The sequence below is a fragment of the Falco cherrug genome, unplaced genomic scaffold, assembly GCF_023634085.1.
Source record: "Falco cherrug isolate bFalChe1 unplaced genomic scaffold, bFalChe1.pri scaffold_259, whole genome shotgun sequence".
NCBI lineage: Eukaryota > Metazoa > Chordata > Aves > Falconiformes > Falconidae > Falco > Falco cherrug.
In genome coordinates, this window is record NW_026599427.1 from 1 (window position 1) to 19,345 (window position 19,345).

A 19,345-nucleotide genomic window follows, 5' to 3' on the forward strand; every position below is an offset into this window, starting at 1 on the left:
GATTGTAGGGTGGGGGAGGGGGAGGGGGGGGCCGGAGTCATTAGTGTAATTAGCGGGAGGGTTCTGCAGGTTGGGAGGGGCTCCTGAGATGGGGGAGGGGGGGTGGATTAATTAATTAAACGAGCCGTGGAATCGTTTAGGTTGGAAAAGCCCCTTCGAGATCGAGTCGGTAACAAATCGTTAATGTAATTAATCACGGAATCGGTTACATTGGAAGAGACCATTAAGACTCGAGCCGGTATAGGATCATTTAATATAATTAATTAATGAATCGTTTAGGTTGGAGGAGACCCTTTGAGACCATTGGGTTGGTATGGGATCATAAACCATTAATTAATTAATTATATTAAAGTTGGAGGAAAACTCCTTTGAGACCACTGGGTTGTTATAGGATCATTTATATTAATGAATTAATTAATCAGTTAGGTTGGAGGAGACCTTTTGATATTGAGCCGTTACAGAATCATTTAATATAATTAATTATGAATCGTTTAGGTTGGAGGAGACTCCTTAAGACCATTGGGTTGTTTATAGATTCATTAATATAATTAATTAATGAATTGTTTAGGTTGGAGGAGACCCTTTGAGACCATCAGCTCGGTATAGATTCGTTAATATATATTAATTACGGAATTGTTTAGGTTGTAGGAGACTCCTTAAGACCATTGGGTTGGTATAGGATCATCAATATAATTAATTAATTGTTTAAGTTGGAGGAGACCCTTTGGGACCATTGGATTAGTGTAGATTCATTAATATAAATTAATTACGGAATCGTTTAGGTTGGAGGAGACCCCTTAAGACCAATTGGGTTGTTATCGAATCATTAATATAATTAATTATGCAGTCATTTAGTTTGGAGGAGACTCCTTAAGACCATTGGTGTTGCTATAGGATCGTTAATATTAATTAATTAATGAATCAGGTTGGAGGAGACCCCTTAAGACCATTGGGTTAGTATAGATTCATTAATATAATTAATTACGGAATTGTTTAGGTTGGAGGAGACCCTTTGATATCGAGCCGGTATAGGATTCATTAATATAATTAATTATGCAATCGTTTAGGTTGGAGTAGACCCTTTGAGACCATTGGGTTGGTGTAGATTCATTAATATAATTAATTATGGAATCATTTAGGTTGGAGGAGTCTCCTTAAGACAATTGGCTTGGTATAGATTCATTAATATAATTAATTATGGAATCGTTTTAGGTTGGAGGAGATTCCTTCAGGCCATTGGGTTGGTATAGGATCATTAATATAATTAATTAATGAATCGTTTTAGGTTGGAGGAGACTCCTTAAGACCATTGGGTTGGTATAGGATCATCAATATAATTTAATTAATTAATAGTTTAAGTTGAGGAGACCCTTTGGGACCATTGGGTTGGTGTAGATTCATTAATATAATTAATTACGGAATCGTTTAGGTTGGAGGAGACCCTGTGAGACCATCAGCTTGGTATTGGACCATTCCTATAATTAATCAGCGTCATTATTAATTACGGAATCATCTAGATTGTGAAAGCCCCCCCAAGCTTTTTGGTGCCGGGGGCGGGGGGGGGGGGGGCGTTGGGAGCATGGGGGGTCCTCTCCCTTTCACCTCCCCCCCACCCCCTTCCTCATTTAACCTTCTGCCTCCACCCCCCTCCCCCCCCCCCCCCAGGTTGTGCATCGTTAACGACGAGCTCTTCGTTAGGAACGCCAGCACCGAGGAGATCCGCAAAGCCTTCGTCATGCCGGCCCCCACCCCCTCCTCCAGCCCCGTGCCCACCCTCTCGGAGCGAGCAGCAGGAGATGCTGGCCGCCTTCTCCATGCAGTCTGGCTATGAACCTCGAGTGGTCGCAGAAGTGAGTTTTTTGGGTTTTTTTTTTTTTTTTGGGGGGGGGGGGGGGGGGAGGGGGAGGAAGGAGACCCCCACCCCTCTCCATCATTTTTTTTTATTTTTTTTTTTCCCACCCCCTCCCCATTCCTCAGGTGTCTCCAGGATAACGATTGGGATTACGGAAGGGGCCGGGCAGGTCTTCACCCAGCTCAAGGTGGGGTTTTGGGGGGCAGGGGGCTTTCCACACCCCCCATCCCCCCTCCCCAGGGGGGCACACCACATTGAGCACCCTCCCCCACACCCCTTTTTTTTTTTTTTTTTTTTTAACAGCTGGAAGGGAAAAATCCCAGAGGTGGCGTTTCTGAAGTGAGCGGGCACCTCCCTTTCCCCCTCCCTCCTGCCCCCCCCTCCTCCCCCCCTTTTCCCGGCCTTTTGCTTCCCAATTGTTTTGTAAAATAAATAAAATAAATCGATCCCGTTTCAACGCTCGGGGCGGGCGGGGGTGCGCGGCGCCTTTAAGAGAGCGGGGTGAGGGCGGCGGCGCTTCACGCCCAACGCAAAGATGGCGGACGGCGCCGGAAGTCGGGCGGAGGGGCGCCGGAAGTCGAGGCAAGGGGTGCCTGACACCGGAAGTGACGCCCTTGGCGGGCGTGACCCCGGAAGTCGGGGTGAAGCGAGAGGAATGGCGGCGCGGCGGAGCGGGCCCGGGCGGCGCTGGAAGCGGCGGCCGCGGTGTGCCCCGGGATCGTGGTGCTGTTCCGGCACGAAACGGGGCCGGTTTTTCCGCTTGGCCGGGTTGTTTTGCGCGGGGCAGGGCCTGTTCTGGGCCTACCTGGCTCACTTTCGCCTTCACCGCGCTGCGCCCCGCGCCCGGCACCGACACCGACGATCCGCTCCGGCCCCGCGACAACAAATGGCGCTTCGGCTTCACCGCCTCCTGCCTCACCCTCGGTACCGGTGACGGGGGGCGGGGGGTGGTCATGGTAGGGGGAGGCGGGCCTGGGCCACAGGGCGGGGGGTGTCGGGCCTGGAGGAGGGGCTTGAGCCAGGGGAGCGGGGGGGGTTGGGGTCTGGGGAGGGGAAATCGGCCCCGGGTGGGGAGCGCAGGGGGCCCGGGCCCTTGGGGGGGGGGGGGGGGGGGTGGCCGGGTCTGGCAGCATCAGGGGGGTTTAGGGGAGCCGGGGTGAGGCTCGGCCCTGGGGGGCAGCACAGGGGGCCTGGGTCCGTTGGGGGGCGGGTGGAGTGGGGAGTCAGGTCCAGGCACCGGGCGGAGCAGGGGGGGGTCTTGAGCGTGGAGGGAGCGCAGGGGCCCGGTGTGGGGGGGGGTATTAGGGGGGTCTTGGGCCTGCAGGGAGCATGGGGAGGGTTGGGGGTGCTGGGGGGCTTGGCCCCGGGGGAGAGCTGGTGGGGGGCTCAGGGGAGCTGGGGGGTGCAGCTCATTCCCCACCCTGGGGGCCACACTAACACAAAGCCCCTGCCCCCCCCCCCCCCCCCCCAGGCTCCCTGATCGTGGGCGGGCCGGCTGCCTGTTCCCCCTGCGCGCCGCGTCCGGCGGGTGACGCTGCTGAGGGGGGGGCACCGAGGTGACCATCAGCACCCACGGCCCCCTGGGGGTAGGGCAGGGGCCCCACCTTCACCGTCCCCTTACGCCACGTCTCCTGCCGCGCTCACCGCTCCGAGGTGCCGGCCGCCATCCCCCTCAAGGTCAAGGGCCGACCCTTCTACTTCCTGCTGGATAAGGGGGGGCAGCTCTGCAACCCCCGCCTCTTCGACATCACTGTCGGCGCCCTACCGCAAGCTATAGGACTTGAAAGGGGGGGGGGCTGGGACTGTTGGAGCCCCCCCCCCCCTAAAATAAACTGTGACTCACCCCCTCGTCTGGCTGCGCAGTGGGGTGACGTGGGGGATGGGCCCCCCTTGGTGGCACCGGAATGGGTTAAATGGCACCAAAATCACCCGTAAAAATGGCACCGCAAAAGGTTTAAAATACACCAGAACGGGCCAGAAATGCCCCAGAAATAGGTTAAAAATATACTAGAATCGCCTGAAATGGGCCAAAACACACCAGGGAAGGTTAAAATGCACTGGAATTGCCCAAAATGCACCAAAATGGACCAAAATACACCAGAATAGGTTAAAATTACTCCAATAGCTCAAAATACACCAGAATGGGCCAAAATGCACCAGAATAGGTTAAAATACACTGGAATCGCCCAAAATGGGCCAAAATACACTGTAATCACCCAAAATACACTGTAATCACCCAAAATACACTGGAATCGCCCAAAATACACTGGAATCGCCCAAAAATGGCCGAAATTACACCAGAATCACCCAAAATGGCCAAAAAAGACCACAATAATTTAAAATACACCAGGAACTATGCAAAATGGGCCAAAATACACTGTAATCACCCGAAATGCTCCAAAATATATCAGAATTTCCTAAAATACACCAGAATTGCCCAAGATACACCAAAACGCTCCAAAACTCACTGTAATTGCCCAAATTACACCAGAATAGGTTAAAATATACTGGAATTGCCCCAAAATACACCAGAATTGGCCAAAAATGCACCAGAACAGGTTAAAATACAATGGAATTGCCCGGAATGTCCCCAAATGGGCTGAAATACACCAGAATTGGCCAAAATGTCTCAGAATGGGTTAAAATACACAGGAATCACCGAAAATGGGCCAAAATACACCAGAATAGCTTAAAATATTTTGCAATTACCCAAAATGGGCCAAAATGCACCAGAATTGGCCAAAATAAACCAGAACGGGTTTAAAATGCACCAGAAAAGCAGACACAGCACCAGAATGTGTCAAAATACTCTAGAATGGGTGAAAATGGACCAGAATAAGCCAAAATGCCCCAGAACAGCCCCAAAATGCAACAGAAGTGTCCAAAGGCAGAGGAAGGCCCCAAAACACCTCAAAATGCACCAAAATTGGCCAAGATACACCAGCCACGGAGATTAAAATCCACCAGAAGGGGGCCAAAATACACCGGCATGGGCCAAACTGCACCGGAATGGGTTAACGTACAAAAGAACAGACCAAAATAGACGCAGAATGGGCCAAAATCCACTGGAATAGGTTAAAGTGCACCGAAATGGGTAGAGAGACACCGGAAGAGCCCAAAGTGCCCCGGCTTGGCTCAAAAACCGCAGAATAGGTTAAAATAAACAAGAATGGTCCCAGGGGGAGGGGCAATGCGGGGGCGGAGCGCTCGCTGCCCAATCACAGCGCGGACTATGCAAATAGCCGGCAAGGGGGCGGGGCAGGGGCGGGACAGTCAAACCTCGGTCTTCAGCGGGCCAATCAGGGTGCGGCGGGGCCGATCCGCGGGGCGCGCAGCTCAGGTCGGAGCGGGCTCCATTCCGAAGTAGAAAATGAGAGGCGTGGCCATGCAAATTAGGAAGCGCAGCGGGCCAATCATGGAGCGGCGGGCTAATACGAGGGACCTGTAGATCTGGTCCGGGGTACTGTGAAGGGCAGAGTACTGATTTGGGCGGGGGCTATGCAACTCTCGGTTAGCAGCGGTCCAATCAGGGTGCGGCGGGCCGATCCGCGGGGCGCGGAGCTCAGGGCGGGCACGACGGAGGGCAGAGGGTTGGTTGTGGGCGGGGCTATGCAGATCCGGCACCCAGCACCCGCGCGGGGCCCGCGCGGAGCGCCGCGGGGCGGCGGGGCCGGGGGGCGCAGCGGAGCGCGGGGGGGCGCGGGCCCCCCCGGCAGCGCGCGGGGAGCGTCGGGGGCGCGTGGCGGGCCCGGTGGGGCGTCGTGTGCGGGGTGTCCGTGTTGTGGTGGGCAGCGGGGGGTGCGGGTGGCGCGTCGGCGCGCGGTGGGCGTGGCATCGCTTCTCGGCCTTTTGGCTAAGATCAAGTGTAGTATCTGTTCTTATCAGTTTAATATCTGATACGTCCTCGAGCGAGGACTTATATTAAACGGATTTTTGGGCGCGGAGTTGGGTGCGGGGCTCGCTTCCCCCCGCTCCGTGCATCGCCCCGGCCCTGCAGTGCCGCCGGGCGCGGGTGCCGGCCCCCTCGGGGCGCTACTTGCTGGTTCACGAACAGACCGACCGAGCGCGCTGCCTCTGCCGCCCGCCGCGCGCGCGCAGCGCCCCCTCCGGGCTTGCGGTTCCGCAGGCCGCGCTGCGCGCCGCTCGTTTGCATGGCCACGCCCCGTAGCCGTGTCCGCGGGCCGCTGACGGCTTCGCATTTGCATGGCCGCGCCTCCCGCTCGGCCCCGCACCGCTGAGCGCCCCTCATTTTGCATGGCCGCGCCTCCTGGGCCGTGGGTCACGCACTGCTCCCGGCCGCGTTTCGTTCGGGCCACGCCCCCTCCTGGGCCGCCCCAGTGAGCGCCGCGGACGTTAGTGGCCCCGCCCCGGGGCGTGGCGCTGAAGCATCGCCCCGCCCGCATATTGGGGGCATCCGGCACCGGACACTGGGCTTACTGGGGGGTTCCGGCACCCAGTACTGGGCTTACTGGGAGGCGTACGGCACCCAGTACTGGACTTACTAGGGGGGGTATCCGGCTCTCAGTACTTGTCTTACTGGGAGTGGATCCTGCTCCCAGTACGGGGCTTACTGGGGGGGCGTCCGGCTCCCAGTACTGGGCTTACTGGGGGGGGATTCGGCTCCTAGTACGGGGTTTACTGGGGTGAATCCAGCACGCAGTACGGGGCTTACTGGGGGGGAGGATCCGGCTTCCACTACTTGGCTTACAGGGTGTTTCCGGCACCCAGTCTTGGGCTTACTGGTGGGGCATCCAGCACGCAGTACTGGGCTTACTGGCAGTGGATCCGCGCACGCGGTACTGGGCTTCCTCGGAAGGAGATCCGGGTACCGAGTACTGGGCTTACTGGGGGTGATCCAGCACCTAGTACATGGCTTACTGGCAGGGCATCCGGCTCCCAGTAGTGGGCTTACTGTGGGTGGTATCCGGCTCCCAGTACTGGGTTTTTACTGGGGGGGGGTATCCGGCTCCCAGTACTGGGCTTACTGGGGAGGGCATCCGGCTCTCAGTACTGGGCTTACTGGGGGGGGGGATCCAGCTCCCAGGACTGGACGAGAAGAAGCCAAAATGCCCCAGAACAGCCCCAAAATACACCAGAAGACTCCAAATGCAGTGGAAAGGCCAAAAATGCACCAAAATGCACCAGAATTGGCCGAAACGCACTGGCATGGCTTTAAAATGTACCAGAATTGGCCAAAATTCACCAGCACGGGTTAAAATCCACCGGAAAGAGCCAAAATACACCGCATGGGCCAAACGGCACCGGAATGGGTTTAACATACAAAAGAACAGACCAAAATGGACCAGAATGGGCCAAAATCCACTGGAATAGGTTAAAGTGCACCGAAATGGGTAGAGAGGCACCGGAAGAGCCCAAAGTGCCCCGGAATGGCTCAAAATGGACCAGAATAGGTTAAAATAAACAAGAAAAGGACCAAAATATGTAATCCACCAGAATGGGCCAAACTACGGGGAGAATGGGCCAAAACGCACCAGAAAAGGTTAAAATGGACCCGAATGGGCAGGAATACACCAGGAGAATCTAAATAAACGCCCCAGAGACACCCAAAATGGGCCAAACCCCCTGAAATAGGTTAAAGTGAGCGGGAACAAAATCCGGGGGGGTGTCCCAGGGGGAGGGGCAATGCGGGGGGCGGGGCGCTCGCTGCCCAATCACAGCGCGGACTATGCAAATAGCCGGCAAGAGGGCGGGGCAGGTCGGGCCAATCAGGGTGCGGCGGGCCGATCCGCGGGGCGCGGAGCTCAGGGCGGGCACGACGGAGGGCAGAGGGTTGGTTGTGGGCGGGGCTATGCAGATCCAGCACCCAGGACTCGCGCGGGGGCCCGCGCGGAGCGCCGCGGGCGGCGGCGCCGGGGGCGCAGCGGGGGCGCGGGGGGCGCGGGCCCCCCCGGCAGCGCGCGGGGAGCGTCGGGCGGGCGCGTGCCGGGCCCGGTGGGGCGTCGTGTGCGGGGTGTCCGTGTTGTGGTGGGCAGCGGGGGTGCGGGTGGCGCGTGGGCGCGCGGTGGGCGTGGCATCGCTTCTCGGCCTTTTGGCTAAGATCAAGTGTAGTATCTGTTCTTATCAGTTTAATATCTGATACGTCCTCGAGCGAGGACTTATATTAAACGGATTTTTGGGGCGCGGGAGTTGGGTGCGGGGCTCGCTCCCCCCGCTCCGCGCATCGCCCCGGCCCTGCAGTGCCGCCGGGCGCGGTGCCGCCCCTCGGGGCGCTACTTGCTGGTTCACGAACAGACCGACCGAGCGCGCTGCCCTCTGCCGCCCGCCGCGCAGCGCCCCCTCCGGGCTTGCGGTTCCGCAGCCGCGCTGCGCGCCGCTCGTTTGCATGGGCCACGCCCCGTAGCCGTGTCCGCGGGCCGCTGACGGCTTCGCATTTGCATGGCCGCGCCTCCCGCTCGGCCCGCACCGCTGAGCGCCCCTCATTTGCATGGCCGCGCCTCCTGGCCGTGGTCACGCACTGCTCCTCCGGCCGCGTTTCGTTCGGGCCACGCCCCCTCGTGGGCTGCCCCAATGAGCGCCGCGGACGTTCGTGGCCGGTACGGAGCTTACTGGGAGGGGGTCCAGGAGCAACTGCTGCGCTTACTGGGAGGTATCCGGCACCCAGGTACTGGTCTTGCTGGGAGGCGTCCGGCTCCCAGGACTGGACCAGAAGAAGCCAAAATGCCCCAGAACAGCTCCAAAATACACCAGAAGACTCCAAATGCAGTTGCAAGGGCCCAAAATGCCTTCAAAATGCACCAGAATTGGCCGAAACGCACTGGAATGGCTTAAAATGTACCAGAATTGGCCAAAATTCACCAGCACGGGTTAAAATCCACCGGAAAGAGCCAAAATACACCGGCATGGGCCAAACTGCACCGGAATGGGTTAACATACAAAAGGACAGACCAAAATGGACCAGAATGGGCCAAAATCCACTGGAATAGGTTAAAGTGCACCGAAATGGTTAGAGAGACACCGGAAGAGCCCAAAGTGCCCCGGCTTGGCTCAAAAACCGCACAATAGGTTAAAAATAAACAAGAATGGTCCCAGGGGGAGGGGCAATGCGGGGGCGGAGCGCTCGCTGCCCAATCACAGCGCGGACTATGCAAATAGCCGGCAAGGGGGCGGGGCAGGGCGGGACAGTCAAACCTCTGTTTCAGCGGGCCAATCAGGGTGCGGCGGGCCGATCCGCGGGGGCGCGCAGCTCAGGTCAGAGCGGGCTCCATTCCGAAGTAGAAAATGAGAGGCGTGGCCATGCAAATTAGGAAGCGCAGCGGGCCAATCATGGAGCGGCGGGCTAATACGAGGGACCTGTAGATCTGGTCCGGGTACTGTGAAGGGCCCGCAGTACTGATTTGGGCGGGGCTATGCAACTCTCGGTTTAGCAGCGGTCCAATCAGGGTGCGGCGGGCCGATCCGCGGGGCGCGGAGCTCAGGGCGGGCACGACGGAGGGCAGAGGGTTGGTTGTGGGCGGGGGCTATGCAGATCCGGCACCCTGCACCCGCGCGGGGCCCGCCGGTGAGCGCCGCGGGCGGCTGGGGCCGGGGGCGCAGCGGGGCGCGGGGGAGGCGCGGGGCCCCCCCGGCAGCGCGCGCGGGGAGCGTCGGGGGCGCGTGCCGGGCCCGGTGGGGGCGTGGTGTGCGGGGTGTCCGTGTTTGTGGTGGGCAGCGGGGGTGCGGGTGGCGCGTGGCGCGCGGTGGGCGTGGCATCGCTTCTCGGGCCTTTTGGCTAAGATCAAGTGTTAGTATCTGTTCTTATCAGTTTTAATATCTGATACGTCCTCGAGCGAGGACTTATATTAAACGGATTTTTGGGCGCGGGAGTTGGGTGCGGGGCTCGCTCCCCCCGCTCCGCGCATCGCCCCGGCCCTGCAGTGCCGCCGGGCGCGGTGCCGCCCCTCGGGGCGCTACTTGCTGGTTCACGAACAGACCGACTCCGAGCGCGCTGCCTCTGCCGCCCGCCGCGCATCGCCCCCCTCCGGGCTTGCGGTTCCGCAGCCGCGCTGCGCGCCGCTCGTTTGCATGGCCACGCCCCGTAGCCGTGTCCGCGGGCCGCTGACGGGCTTCGCATTTGCATGGCCGCGCCTCCCGCTCGGCCCGCACCGCTGAGCGCCCCTCATTTGCATGGCCGCGCCTCCTGGCCGTGGTCACGCACTGCTCCCGGCCGCGTTTCGTTCGGGCCACGCCCCCCTCCTGGGCGCGCCCCAGTGAGCGCCGCGGACGTTCGTGGCTCCGCCCCGGGGCGTGGCGCTGAAGCATCGCCCCGCCCGCATATTGGGGGAATCCGGCACCGGGCACTGGGCTTAGTGGGGGGGTTCCGACACCCAGTACTGGGCTTACTGGGAGGCGTACGGCACCCAGTACTGGACTTACTAGGGGGGATATCCGGCTCTCAGTACTTGTCTTACTGGGAGTGGATCCTGCTCCCAGTACGGGGGCTTACTGGGGGGATATCCGGCTCCCAGTACTGGGCTTACTGGGTGGGATTCGGCTCCTAGTACGGGGTTTACTGGGGTGAAATCCAGCACGCAGTACTGGGCTTACTGGGGGGGGAGATCCGGCTTCCACTACTTGGCTTACTGGGTGTTTCCGGGCACCCAGTATTGGACTTACTGGGTGTTTCCGGCACCCAGTCTTGGGCTTACTGGCAGGGCATCTCGGCACGCACTACTGGGCTTACTGGGAGTGGATCCGGCACGCGGTACTGGGCTTCCTCGGAAGGGATCCGGCACCGAGTACTGGGCTTACTGGGGGTGATCCAGCACCTAGTACATGGCTTACTGGCAGGGCATCCGGCTCCCAGTAGTGGGCTTACTGTGGGTGGTATCCGGCTCCCAGTACTGGGTTTTACTGGGGTGGGGTATCCGGATCCCAGTACTGGGCTTACTGGGAGGGCATCCGGCTCTCAGTACTGGGCTTACTGGGAGGGCATCCGGCTCCCAGGACTGGACCAGAAGAAGCCAAAATGCCCCAGAACAGCCCCAAAATACACCAGAAGACTCCAAATGCAGTGGAAAGGCCAAAATGCACCAAAATGCACCAGAATTGGCCGAAACGCACTGGCATGGCTTAAAATGTACCAGAATTGGCCGAAATTCACCAGAACGGGTTAAAATCCACCGGAAAGAGCCAAAATACACCGGCATGGGCCAAACTGCACCGGAATGGGTTAACATACAAAAGAACAGACCAAAATGGACCAGAATGGGCCAAAATCCACTGGAATAGGTTAAAGTGCACCGAAATGGGTAGAGAGGCACCGGAAGAGCCCAAAGTGCCCCGGAATGGCTCAAAATGGACCAGAATAGGTTAAAATAAACAAGAATGGACCAAAATATGTAATCCACCAGAATGGGCCAAACTACGGGAGAATGGGCCAAAACGCACCAGAAAAGGTTAAAAATGGACCCGAATGGGACTGGAATACACCAGGAGAATCTAAATAAACGCCTCAGAGTCACCCAAAACGGGTCAAACCACCCTGAAATTGGTTAAAATGAGCCAGAACAGAACCCGGGGAGGGTCCCAGGGGGAGGGGCAATGCGGGGGCGGGGCGCTCGCTGCCCAATCACAGCGCGGACTATGCAAATAGCCGGCAAGAGGGCGGGGCAGGTCGGGCCAATCAGGGTGCGGCGGGCCGATCCGCGGGGCGCGGAGCTCACGGCGGGCTCCATACAGGAGTGGAAAATGAGAGGCGTGGCCATGCAAATCAGATTGGCAGCGGGCCAATCCGCGGGGCGCGGAGCTCAGGGCGGGCACGACGGAGGGCAGAGGGTTGGTTGTGGGCGGGGGCTATGCAGATCCGGCACCCAGGACTCGCGCGGGGCCCGCCGGGAGCGCCGGGGGCGGCGGGGCCGGGGGGCGCAGCGGGGCGCCGGGGGCGCGGGCCCCCCCGGCAGCGCGCGGGGAGCGTCGGGGGCGCGTGCCGGGCCCGATGGGGCGTCGTGTGCGGGGTGTCCGTGTTGTGGTGGGCAGCGGGGGTGCGGGTGGCGCGTGGCGCGCGGTGGGCGTGGCATCGCTTCTCGGCCTTTTGGCTAAGATCAAGTGTAGTATCTGTTCTTATCAGTTTAATATCTGATACGTCCTCGAGCGAGGACTTATATTAAATGGATTTTTGGGCGCGGGAGTTGGGTGCGGGGCTCGCTCCCCCCGCTCCGCGCATCGCCCCGGCCCTGCAGTGCCGCCGGGCGCGGTGCCGCCCCTCGGGGCGCTACTTGTTGGTTCACGAACAGACCGACCGAGCGCGCTGCCTCTGCCGCCCGCCGCGCAGCGCCCCCTCCGGGCTTGCGGTTCCGCGGCCGCGCTGCGCGCCGCTCGTTTGCATGGCCACGCCCCGTAGCCGTGTCCGCGGGCCGCTGACGGCTTCGCATTTTGCATGGCCGCGCCTCCCGCTCGGCCCGCACCGCTGAGCGCCCCTCATTTGCATGGCCGCGCCTCCTGGCCGTGGTCACGCACTGCTCCCGGCCGCGTTTCGTTCGGGCCACGCCCCCTCCGGGGCCGCCCCAATGAGCGCCGCGGACGTTCGTGGCCCCGCCCCGGGGCGTGGCGCTGAAGCATCGCCCCGCCCGCATATTGGGGGAATCCGGCACCGGGCACTGGGCTTACTGGGGGATTCCGGCACCCAGTACTGGGCTTACTGGGAGGGGTACGGCACCCAGTACTGGACTTACTAGGGGGGATATCCGGCTCTCAGTACTTGTCTTACTGGGAGTGGATCCTGCTCCCAGTACTGGGCTTACTGGGGGGGATTCGGCTCCCAGTACGGGGTTTACTGGGTGTTTCCGGCATCCAGTCTTGGGCTTACTGGCGGGGCATCCGGCACGCACTACTGGGCGTACTGGGAGTGGATCCGGCACGCGGTACTGGGCTTCCTAGGAAGGGATCCGGCACCGAGTACTGGGCTTACTGGGGGGGATCCAGCACCTAGTACATGGCTTACTGGCAGGGCATCCAGCTCCCGGTAGTGGGCTTACTGTGGGTGGTATCCGGCTCCCAGTACTGGGTTTTACTGGGGGGGGGGTATCCGGCTCCCAGTACTGGGCTTACTGGGAGGGCATCCGGCTCCCAGGACTGGACCAGAAGAAGCCAAAATGCCCCAGAACAGCCCCAAAATACACCAGAAGACTCCAAATGCAGTGGAAAGGCCAAAATGCACCAAAATGCACCAGAATTGGCCGAAACGCACTGGAATGGCTTAAAATGTACCAGAATTGGCCGAAATTCACCAGCACGGGATAAAATCCACCGGAAAGAGCCAAAATACACCGGCATGGGCCAAACGGCACCGGAATGGGTTAACATACAAAAGAACAGACCAAAATGGACCAGAATGGGCCAAAATCCACTGGAATAGGTTAAAGTGCACCGAAATGGGTAGAGAGGCACCGGAAGAGCCCAAAGTGCCCCGGAATGGCTCAAAATGGACCAGAATAGGTTAAAATAAACAAGAATGGACCAAAATATGTAATCCACCAGAATGGGCCAAACTACGGGAGAATGGGCCAAAACGCACCAGAAAAGGTTAAAATGGACCCGAATGGGCAGGAATACACCAGGAGAATCTAAATAAACGCCTCAGAGTCACCCAAAACGGGTCAAACCACCCTGAAATTGGTTAAAATGAGCCAGAACAAAACCCGGGGAGGGTCCCAGTGGGAGGGGCAATGCGGGGGCGGGGCGCTCGCTGCCCAATCACAGCGCGGACTATGCAAATAGCCGGCAAGAGGGCGGGGCAGGGCGGGCCAATCAGGGTGCGGCGGGCCGATCCGCGGGGCGCGGAGCTCACGGCGGGCTCCATACAGGAGTGGAAAATGAGAGGCGTGGCCATGGAAATCATATTGGCTGCGGTCCAATCAGGGTGCGGCGGGCCGATCCGCGGGGCGCGGAGCTCAGGGCGGGCACGACGGTGGGCAGAGGGTTGATTGTGGGCGGGGCTATGCAGATCCGGCACCCAGGACTCGCGCGGTGCCCGCCGGGAGCGCCGGGGGCGGCGGGGCCGGGGGCGCAGCGGGGCGCGGGGGGCGCGGGCCCCCCCGGCAGCGCGCGGGGAGCGTCGGGGGCGCGTGGCGGGCCCGGTGGGGCGTCGTGTGCGGGGTGTCCGTGTTGTGGTGGGCAGCGGGGGTGCGGGTGGCGCGTGGCGCGCGGTGGGCGTGGCATCGCTTCTCGGCCTTTTGGCTAAGATCAAGTGTAGTATCTGTTCTTATCAGTTTAATATCTGATACGTCCTCGAGCGAGGACTTATATTAAACGGATTTTTGGGCGCGGGAGTTGGGTGCGGGGCTCGCTCCCCCCGCTCCGCGCATCGCCCCGGCCCTGCAGTGCCGCCGGGCGCGGTGCCGCCCCTCGGGGCGCTACTTGCTGGTTCACGAACAGACCGACCGAGCGCGCTGCCTCTGCCGCCCGCCGCGCAGCGCCCCCTCCGGGCTTGCGGTTCCGCAGCCGCGCTGCGCGCCGCTCGTTTGCATGGCCACGCCCCGTAGCCGTGTCCGCGGGCCGCTGACGGCTTCGCATTTGCATGGCCGCGCCTCCCGCTCGGCCCGCACGGCGGAGCGCCCCTCATTTGCATGGCCGCGCCTCCTGGCCGTGGTCACGCACTGCTCCCGGCCGCGTTTCGTTCGGGCCACGCCCCCTCCGGGGCCGCCCCAATGAGCGCCGCGGACGTTCGTGGCCCCGCCCCGGGGCGTGGCGCTGAAGCATCGCCCCGCGCGCATATTGCAGAGTTCGGGCTCCGAGTACTGGGCTTACTGGGGGGTTCCGGCACCCAGTACTGGGCTTACTGGGAGGCGTACGGCACCCAGTACTGGACTTACTAGGGGGGATATCCGGCTCTCAGTACTTGTCTTACTGGGAGTGGATCCTGCTCCCAGTACGGGGCTTACTGGGGGGGCGTCCGGCTCCCAGTACTGGGTTTCTGGGTGTTTCCGGCACCCAGTATTGGACTTACTGGCGGGGCATCCGGCACGCAGTACTGGGCTTCCTAGGAAGGGATCCGGCACCGAGTACTGGGCTTACTTGGGGGGATCCAGCACCTAGTACTAGGCTTACTGGCAGGGCATCCGGCTCCCAGTACTGGGCTTACTGGGAGGGCATCCGGCTCTCAGTACTGAGCTTACTGGGGGGGTATCCAGCTCCCAGTACTGGACCAAAAGAAGCCAAACTGCCCCAGAACAGCCCCAAAATACACCAGAAGACTCCAAATGCAGTGGAAAGGCCAAAATGCCTTCAAAATGCACCAGAATTAGCCGAAACGCACTGGAATGGCTTAAAATGTACCAGAATTGGCCAAAATTCACCAGCACGGGTTAAAATCCACCGGAAAGAGCCAAAATACACCGGCATGGGCCAAACTGCACCGGAATGGGTTAACATACAAAAGAACAGACCAAAATGGACCAGAATGGGCCAAAATCCACTGGAATAGGTTAAAGTGCACCGAAATGGGTAGAGAGACACCGGAAGAGCCCAAAGTGCCCCGGCTTGGCTCAAAAACCGCACAATAGGTTAAAATAAACAAGAATGGTCCCAGGGGGAGGGGCAATGCGGGGGCGGAGCGCTCGCTGCCCAATCACAGCGCGGACTATGCAAATAGCCGGCAAGGGGGCGGGGCAGGGCGGGACAGTCAAACCTCGGTTTCAGCGGGCCAATCAGGGTGCGGCGGGCCGATCCGCGGGGCGCGCAGCTCAGGTCGGAGCGGGCTCCATTCCGAAGTAGAAAATGAGAGGCGTGGCCATGCAAATTAGGAAGCGCAGCGGGCCAATCATGGAGCGGCGGGCTAATACGAGGGACCTGTAGATCTGGTCCGGGTACTGTGAAGGGCAGAGTACTGATTTGGGCGGGGCTATGCAACTCTCGTTAGCAGCGGTCCAATCAGGGTGCGGCGGGCCGATCCGCGGGGCGCGGAGCTCAGGGCGGGCACGACGGAGGGCAGAGGGTTGGTTGTGGGCGGGGCTATGCAGATCCAGCACCCAGGACTCGCGCGGGACCCGCCGGGAGCGCCGCGGGCGGCGGGGCCGGGGGCGCAGCGGGGCGCCGGGGGCGCGGGCCCCCCCGGCAGCGCGCGGGGAGCGTCGGGGGCGCGTGCCGGGCCCGATGGGGCGTCGTGTGCGGGGTGTCCGTGTTGTGGTGGGCAGCGGGGGTGCGGGTGGCGCGTGGCGCGCGGTGGGCGTGGCATCGCTTCTCGGCCTTTTGGCTAAGATCAAGTGTAGTATCTGTTCTTATCAGTTTAATATCTGATACGTCCTCGAGCGAGGATTTATATTAAACGGATTTTTGGGCGCGGGAGTTGGGTGCGGGGCTCGCTCCCCCCGCTCCGCGCATCGCCCCGGCCCTGCAGTGCCGCCGGGCGCGGTGCCGCCCCTCGGGGCGCTACTTGCTGGTTCACGAACAGACCGACCGAGCGCGCTGCCTCTGCCGTCCGCCGCGCAGCGCCCCCTCCGGGCTTGCGGTTCCGCAGCCGCGCTGCGCGCCGCTCGTTTGCATGGCCACGCCCCGTAGCCGTGTCCGCGGGCCGCTGACGGCTTCGCATTTGCATGGCCGCGCCTCCCGCTCGGCCCGCACCGCTGAGCGCCCCTCATTTGCATGGCCGCGCCTCCTGGCCGTGGTCACGCACTGCTCCCGGCCGCGTTTCGTTCGGGCCACGCCCCCTCCGGGGCCGCCCCAATGAGCGCCGCGGACGCTCGTGGCCCCGCCCCGGGGGGTGGTGCTGAAGCATCGCCCCGCCCGCATATAGGAGAGTTCGGGCACCGAGTTTTGGGCTTACTGGGGGGGTTCTGGCTCCCAATAGTGGGCTTAGTGGGGGGGGTTTCCGGCACCCAGTACTGGACTTACTGGGGGGGTCCGGCTTTCAATAGTCAGCTTACTGGGGGGCATCCAGTACTGGGCTTACTGGGAGAGGTCCGCCACCCATTACTGGGCTTACTGGGGGGGATCCAGCTCCCAGTACTCGGCTTACTGGGAGGGATCTGGCACCCAGTACTGGGCTTACTGGGAGGTCATCCGGCTCCGAGTACTTATCTAACTGGGAGGGCATCCGGCTCCCAGTACTTATCTTACTGGGAGGGCATCCGGCTCCCAGTACTGGCCTTACTGGGGGTGGATCCGGCACCCAGTACTGGGCTTACTGGAAGGGCATCCGGCTCCCAGTACTGGGCTTACTGGGAGGGATCTGGCACCCAGTACTGGGCTTAATGGGAAGGGATATGACACCCAGTACTGGGCTTACTGTGGGGGATCCGGCTCCCAGTACTGGGCTTACTGGGAGGGGTCTGACTTACTGGGAGGGTTTCTGGCACCCAGTACTGGGCTTATTGGGAGGTGTACGGCTCCCAGTACTGGGCTTACTGGGAGGGTATCCGGCTCCCAGTACTGGGCTTACTGGGAGGGCATCCAGCTCCCAGTACTGGGCTTACTGGGGGGGAGGGATCCGGCACCCTGTACTGGGCTTACTGGGAGGGATCTGGCACCCAGTACTGGGCTTACTGGGGGAGGGATCTGGCTTACTGGTGGGGTCCGGCTTCCAGTACTGAGCTTACTGGGAGGGGATCTGGCTCCCAGTACCGATCTTACTGGGGGGGTCCAGCACCCAGTACTGGGCTTACTGGTTGGGATCCGGCTCCCAGTACTGGGCTTACTGGGAGGGTATCTGGCTTACTGGGAGGGAATCCGGCACCCAGTACTGGGCTTAGTGGGTGGATCTGACACCCAGTACTGGGCTTACTGGGGGCGTCTGGCACCCAGTACTGGGCTTACTGGGAGGGGACCAGCACCCAGTACTGGGCTTACTGGGACAGGATGCAGATCCCAGTACTGGGCTTACTGGGAGGGGTCCGGCACCCAGTACTGGGCTTACTGGGAGGGGATTTGGCACCCAGTACTGGGCTTACTGGGGGGGATCTGGCTCCCAGTACTGGGCTTACTGGGAGGGCATCCCGCTCCCGATACTGGGCTTACTGGGGGGGGGGGGTATCCGGCTCCCAGTACTGGACTTACTGGGGGGGAGGGATCCGGCACCCAGTACTGGGCTTACTGGGAGGGTATCTGGCTCCCAGTACTGGGCTTACTGGGGGGGTCCGGCTCCCAGTACTGGGCTTACTGGGAGGGTATCTGGCTCCCAATACTGATCTTACTGGGTGGGATCCGGCTCCCAGTACTGGGCTTACTGGGAGGGGTCTAGCTTACTGGGCGGGTCTGGCTCCCAGTACTGGGCTTATTGGGAGGGATCCAACACCCAGTACTGGTCTTACTGGGTGGGATCTGGCACCCAGTACTGGGCTTACTGGGAGAGCATCCGGCTCCCAGTACTGGGCTTACTGGGAGGTCATCCGGCTCCCAGTACTGGGCTTACTGGGAGGGATCTGGCACCCAGTACTGATCTTACTGGGAGGGCTTCCAGCTCCCAGTACTGGGCTTAGTGGGTGGATCCAGCACCCAGTACTGGGCTTACTGGGAGGGATCTGGCTCCCAGTACTGGGCTTACTGGGGTGGATCTGGCACCCAGTACTGGGCTTACTGGGGGGGGTCCGGCTTCCAGTACTGAGCTTACTGGGAGGGATCTGGCACCCAGTACTGGGCTTACTGGGAGGGGATTTGGCACCCAGTACTGGGCTTACTGGGGGGGATCTGGCTCCCAGTACTGGGCTTACTGGGAGGGCATCCCACTCCCGATACTGGGCTTACTGGGCGGGGGGGTATCTGGCTCCCAGTACTGGACTTACTGGGGGGGAGGGATCCGGCACCCAGTACTGGGCTTACTGGGAGGGTATCTGGCTCCCAGTACTGGGCTTACTGGGGGGGTCCGGCTCCCAGTACTGGGCTTACTGGGAGGGTATCTGGCTCCCAATACTGATCTTACTGGGTGGGATCCGGCTCCCAGTACTGGGCTTACTGGGAGGGGTCTAGCTTACTGGGCGGGTCTGGCTCCCAGTACTGGGCTTATTGGGAGGGATCCAACACCCAGTACTGGTCTTACTGGGTGGGATCTGGCACCCAGTACTGGTCTTACTGGGTGGGATCTGGCACCCAGTACTGGGCTTACTGGGAGAGCATCCGGCTCCCAGTACTGGGCTTACTGGGAGGTCATCCGGCTCCCAGTACTGGGCTTACTGGGAGGGATCTGGCACCCAGTACTGATCTTACTGGGAGGGCTTCCAGCTCCCAGTACTGGGCTTAGTGGGTGGATCCGGCACCCAGTACTGGGCTTACTGGGAGGGATCTGGCTCCCAGTACTGGGCTTACTGGGGTGGATCTGGCACCCAGTACTGGGCTTACTGGGGGGGGTCCGGCTTCCAGTACTGAGCTTACTGGGAGGGGATCTGGCACCCAGTACTGGGTTTACTGGGAGGGATACGACACCCAGTACTGGGCTTACTGGGAGGGTATCTGGCTCCAAGTACTGGGCTTACTGGGGGGGTCCGGCACCCAGTACTGGGCTACTGGGGGTGTCCGGCACCCAGTACTGGGCTTACTGGTGGGGATCCGGCTCCCAGTACTGGGCTT

The 19,345-nt window shown here is 60.8% G+C and overlaps 1 long non-coding RNA gene, 6 other non-coding genes and 1 pseudogene across 7 annotated transcripts; all 8 read left to right on the top strand.

Annotated features, from left to right (window-relative positions):
• The first annotated feature begins 1,667 nt into the window (after positions 1 to 1,667).
• On the top strand, positions 1,668 to 2,168 carry LOC129735059 (uncharacterized). Its single transcript, XR_008730536.1, has 3 exons — positions 1,668 to 1,850; positions 1,978 to 2,039; positions 2,156 to 2,168. It is a non-coding gene; the product is annotated as an uncharacterized LOC129735059 (long non-coding RNA).
• Positions 2,169 to 2,387: 219 nt separating this feature from the next.
• LOC129735062 (transmembrane protein 223-like) lies at positions 2,388 to 3,787 on the top strand (annotated as a pseudogene).
• Positions 3,788 to 5,685: 1,898 nt separating this feature from the next.
• On the top strand, positions 5,686 to 5,875 carry LOC129735067 (U2 spliceosomal RNA). The gene has a single exon (XR_008730543.1). It is a non-coding gene; the product is annotated as a U2 spliceosomal RNA (small nuclear RNA).
• Positions 5,876 to 7,885: 2,010 nt separating this feature from the next.
• LOC129735064 (U2 spliceosomal RNA) lies at positions 7,886 to 8,075 on the top strand. Its single transcript, XR_008730539.1, has one exon. It is a non-coding gene; the product is annotated as a U2 spliceosomal RNA (small nuclear RNA).
• Positions 8,076 to 9,560: 1,485 nt separating this feature from the next.
• Positions 9,561 to 9,752, top strand: LOC129735068 (U2 spliceosomal RNA). The gene has a single exon (XR_008730544.1). It is a non-coding gene; the product is annotated as a U2 spliceosomal RNA (small nuclear RNA).
• A 2,114-nt stretch (positions 9,753 to 11,866) lies between these two features.
• LOC129735063 (U2 spliceosomal RNA) lies at positions 11,867 to 12,055 on the top strand. Its single transcript, XR_008730538.1, has one exon. It is a non-coding gene; the product is annotated as a U2 spliceosomal RNA (small nuclear RNA).
• A 1,951-nt stretch (positions 12,056 to 14,006) lies between these two features.
• On the top strand, positions 14,007 to 14,195 carry LOC129735069 (U2 spliceosomal RNA). The gene has a single exon (XR_008730545.1). It is a non-coding gene; the product is annotated as a U2 spliceosomal RNA (small nuclear RNA).
• Positions 14,196 to 16,020: 1,825 nt separating this feature from the next.
• On the top strand, positions 16,021 to 16,209 carry LOC114014990 (U2 spliceosomal RNA). The gene has a single exon (XR_003558707.2). It is a non-coding gene; the product is annotated as a U2 spliceosomal RNA (small nuclear RNA).
• Positions 16,210 to 19,345: the final 3,136 nt, after the last annotated feature.